Below are 5,457 nucleotides of genomic sequence, written 5' to 3'. Positions count from 1 at the left end.
TTGACATATAAACAAAATATAACTCTTTTATTTTCATAAAAAAGATCCGGCAAGGTTGGATTCTAACTTTTCTAGTCCATTTCATGCATGCGCGTACCGCCATTGCTTGCAAGTGAGGTCCCAACAGGATAAAAAGTCGAAAGATGAAAAAGTATCATATCCTACAGTATCTTGAATTGCGTTTCTCCATTTTTCAATTTTTTATTTTTTTTTTTAAATATTTGTCTTTACTTAATTCCATTCCTTGATATATTTCCCAAAACCAATCCACCAAAGTTTTACGTTACATACATGCTTGAGAAATTATTTACTTATAAAAATATATATAAAAACGTATTCATATTTAATTATTATTGTTACAAAAGTATATTTAGTTTTTTGTATAAATATGTATTATCCCAACAGTATTCATATTTAATTATTATTGTCACAAAAGTATATTTAGTTTTTTGTATAAATATGTATTATGCCAACAGTATTCATATTTAATTATTATTGTGACAAAAGTATATTTTGCTTTGGACTTTTAAGTGGTCTTCACTTTTTTAAAGCCTGCACGTGTTTATTATATTTTGCTTTGGAGTTTTAAGTGGTCTTCACTTTTTTAAAGCCTGCACGTGTTTATCAAATTTTAGTAAATAAATGCTTATCAATTATTCTCACGTTTAGACGTGGTACGTAGCCCGCTATATAAACCCCATGCAATATGCGGGGAAGAACCAACCTAGCTATCTCGATCACCAAAACCCCTCCAGTTAACTATGGCAATGCATGATTTAGGCTCTTTGCTCTTGTGTGTCTTGCTACTCAATGGCTTTGCATTGACAAACACCAAAGCTGCTAAGCCAGATAAACCCATTGTCTGTAACTCACTTGACAGGACCAAGTTTGATGCTCTAAAACCAGGGTTCGTCTTTGGTGGATCTACAGCAGCTTACCAGGCCAGTCCCTGCTAGGGCTTAGCTATTTAATTACCCTTTAATTAATTTGAGTTTCATATAATCACATAGGTCTAATTTGATTTCAATGTCAGAAAACTATAGCATATATATATGCACATGCACATTTCAGTTTCATTCCAAGTATGAATATTGACATCTTCAGTTTGAATGTGAATATGCATATTTCAGGTAGAAGGTGCATGGAACGTAGATGGTAGAGGACCAAGCATATGGGACACCTTCACCCACAACCATCCAGGTTATAGTCTTCTACATATTATCATCAAATACGCTTGGGCATGTAGTATATGTCTGTATATTTTTCGATACATATGGACTATACATGCACTACATGGACATATATAATAGTTCTCATTCTATGATTCCTACCATCTTTATGCTCTAAATAATAAAAACTTTCATGGTTAATGACAGAAAAAATCGATGATCGCAGCAATGGAGATATCGCCATTGATCAATACCACCTCTATAAGGTTGTCAATCAAGGAATAATATTATTCTCCAAACCCTAAATTCCCACTACGAAGTTGAAGAGCACATTGAACATGAGATCCTTAATTAATTTTTAGCTTCTTTCTTATAATTATGTATGCCTTTCTTGTCATTACAGAAAGATGTAGCAATTATGAAGGATATGAAGTTGGATGCTTATAGGTTCTCTATCTCATGGCCCAGATTGTTACCAAGTAATGTTGACATCCGCTTCCATATACTTGATTTGGGACCAATTACTTCATGGATTAACCTGTTTTACTTAATTCGATTTCGATATATAGATAGGTATTAACTCACTTGATTATTTTGTTCTAATTATTAGATGGCACGCTAAGTGGGGGTGTCAACAGGAAGGGAATTGAATACTACGACAATCTCATCAATGAACTCCTTCGCAATGGTGACAAAGCTACCTAATCTCATATATCATCCCTCCCATCTAATCTCATATATCATCCCATCCATTAATATGTAATTAGAGTTTAATAACGTGCCCTCATAAAACAATATTGAATCAAACTATTAATTTTTTTTTTGGTTCCGATAATGATATATATAGGCATACAGCCATTTGTGACAATCTTTCACTGGGACGTTCCCCAAGCGTTAGAAGATGCATATGGTGGTTTGTTAAGCCCTCGTATTGTGTAAGTAAACAAATTTTATCCTAAGTGTAATATTGATCATTTGCTTAATTAAATAAAAACGTACCACATCTAACAAAAATGTTTTGAAATTTGGACACGCAGCGATGACTTTAAAGATTACGCAGAACTTTGTTTTTCACTTTTTGGTGATCGAGTGAAGCACTGGATCACATTGAATGAACCATATACCATCAGTAACCATGGTTATACAATCGGGATGTACGCACCGAGACGATGCTCTGCTTGCAAGACCCCACCTGCCTTGGTGGAGATTCGGCTACTGAACCCTATTTGGTAACACACTACCAACTCCTTGCTCATGCAGCTGCTGTAAAAGTGTACAAAGATAAATTTCAGGTATAATGAATTAACTAGTTAGTTCCCTTTTTTTTGGGTCTGAAATCTCTCTGAGTCACTAGGATTAGGTTCCACCACAAGAGGAAACCTTTTGTATAGCGAGGTAAACAGTTTGGAGTTTGTATGGCACTACATCAAATCATTTTCTGAATTTTCTTTGTAGGCATATCAAAATGGGGTGATAGGAATAACACTATTGTCACCTTGGTTTGAGCCTGCCTCAGATGCAAAGGAAGATATAGATGCTGCAAATCGAGCTATGGATTTTATGTTTGGATGGCAAGTGTATTATTAATTTATAAATCAAGTGGGATATATTTCCTTTTTATGACTTATAAAGTTGATTATTGGAATTTTCACATCTTTGTAGGTTTATGGATCCAATTACAAGAGGCGACTACCCGTACACCATGCGAGGCCTTGTTAAAGAACGATTGCCAAAATTCACGGAAGAAGAATCCAAGATGTTAACTGGGTCTTTTGATTTTGTTGGATTGAACTATTATACTGCTCTATATGCAACTGATGTACCTAAGAATTATTCTAAACCTGCAAGTTACTTATACGATCCACATGTTATTACACTGAGTGAGTACAAATGGAAACCTTTTATCGACTAATTAATTAATATCTTAGAATTATTACATTCTAATATTGATCGCATTCATATGTGTTATGGCAGCTGAACGTGATGGCATTCCTATTGGTCCTCAAGTACGCATCAAATTTTAGGTTAAGTTATTTGTGTTTGGAGGATTAATTTTATACAATTCCTAACAATCTCAAATATCTTCAAATGGTATTACAGGCTGCTTCAGACTGGTTATATGTTTATCCGAAAGGAATTCACGATTTTATACTCTACACGAAGAATAAGTATGGTGATCCAATCATTTACATTACTGAGAATGGTAATTGACACTTTTAAGCCTCACTTAATTCACTTTTTAATTTCTGACATATATATGTATATATTGATGTAAAATACAGATGAGTAATTCCAAATCTAAATTTAAAACCAACTACATCTCTCTTTTTGAGAGAAAGTACTAAATACATATGTACTTAATTATATTGCAGGCGTTGATGAGTTCAATGATTCCAACTTATCACTAGATGATGCCCTCCATGATCCATTTAGGATTGACTACTACAATCGCCACCTTTGTTACGTTCATGCAGCAATCAAGTAAGTGCTTGTTGAAATACTAATTAGGACTATATTGCATTTTATAGTGATATCAAGTCATCACTTATTTATTTTGTGGTGCAGGAAGGGTAGTAATGTGAAAGGATACTTTGCATGGGCAATTTTAGACAACTTTCAATGGAGTGAAGGCTATACAGTTCGATTTGGTATTAACTATGTGGATTTTGACGGACTCCAAAGGTACCCAAAAAATTCAACCCATTGGTTCACAAATTTTCTCAAGAAGCGCAAAGGAAGTTCAAATATTTTGGCCAATAATGTTGGAGACACTGAATTTCTCTATCAAGTGTAACTTCAAATGATGAATGTTGTGGGGCTTGTTTTTAGTTTTTTCAACTTCACTCCTTCTGATTTGGAATAAGTTGCAACAAATCGTTATGAGTTTGTTGTATATGTTATTAGTGTGTGTCTCTCTATATTTGTACTACCATTATGGCTAGTGCCTCTTCCGCAGTTGAATTCCATATGAATGTAATGTACTATTTATGAAAATAAATGTTTTTGAATGTTCAGTATTCAATTAAACTGTACACTTACCCTCAGTGGCCTTCGACCAAAAAGTTACCATAGATAATCAATGGCCTTAAGCCACATTATACCAGCTAGTGACTCCTTAACCAAAATATACTAAGGGTTCATTTGGAACAGTTTAAAATGGTTGAAAGTGTTTCTAGTGAAAATGTTTTTGGAATCAATCTTTAGTAAAAATGCAAGTGAATCATCGAAAAGCACTTGAAGTGTGGGGGACCATAATTTTCTAAAACCATGACACATGGCACCTGGGTAGCAAAAATGATCAAAATGCTCATAGCCCATGAAGCATAGTCCTACATTCTTAGTCTGACATACTTGGCTTAAGTCCACTGAAGATATTACTTCCCAACCAAGTTTGAAAACCCTAATTCAAGTCAAATTAGGATATATTGGGAAATAGGCAAGGTAATCCTAGGAAGATTGGATATCTTATTGTAGATTTCCTCATAGATAGTCTCCCGATTGAATTCGGATTACTTTCCCTACAAGAACTGTCGAGCTTTCATAATTTTCTACACGATCAATCCTTCCAATTTTTCAATTAAAAATAGGCAAAACTGCATTTTTGTCAGAACTGCACATCTAGGGAAAAACGAAAATTTCAAAGGTTTCTCAGTGACATGCCATATACACTTGGAAAGATACGATGCAGAGCTTCAATATTCTTATTTTTCCAATTTTTCATAAAATAGAACAATCCCAAAATTGGCATGCTAAGCAGCTGGGTGGCAAGCCAGCCCAAGCAATACTTAAATCAGGTATGGTTGAACTCATACGGACCTCACGAGCAAGAATATGTAATTTGTTTCCTTGATCTGTGAAGGTTTCAATGGATTTTGGGTGTGTCCGTACATAAGAGGATAGAAATGGGGGAGAGAGAGAGAGAAAGGGACAGGGATACGGGATAGGGATACGGGGTGAGGGGGTGTAGGAGAGTGTGTGTGGTCCAAAACCAGCCAAAGAAAACCCAAAAACAACCACACAACGAAACAAACATACTAGGGGCAAAACCGTCATTTCACCCATACGATACAAAAAAATCTGGGACGGGCTGTCACACAAGTTGTCTGGAGATTCAAAGATCTAGGTTCAAATGGGACAACTAAATTATGATAATTTGGAGTAGCACCATGGAGCTATACTTTCTCACTAATGTCTTGATAATAACTATACTGCTTACTAGTGAGATTATGTTGAACTTTGTTTTTAATAATTCAAATCGAATTCTTAAAATTCAAGTGGGATATTGCAG

At 34.9% G+C, this 5,457-nt stretch overlaps 1 pseudogene; it reads left to right on the top strand.

Moving 5' to 3' along the window:
* The first annotated feature begins 733 nt into the window (after positions 1–733).
* On the top strand, positions 734–4,177 carry LOC137748415 (beta-glucosidase 12-like; annotated as a pseudogene).
* Positions 4,178–5,457: the final 1,280 nt, after the last annotated feature.

Source organism: Pyrus communis, chromosome 10 (genome assembly GCF_963583255.1).
Source record: "Pyrus communis chromosome 10, drPyrComm1.1, whole genome shotgun sequence".
Lineage (NCBI taxonomy): Eukaryota > Viridiplantae > Streptophyta > Magnoliopsida > Rosales > Rosaceae > Pyrus > Pyrus communis.
This window is presented reverse-complemented; position numbering and strand designations above follow the sequence as displayed.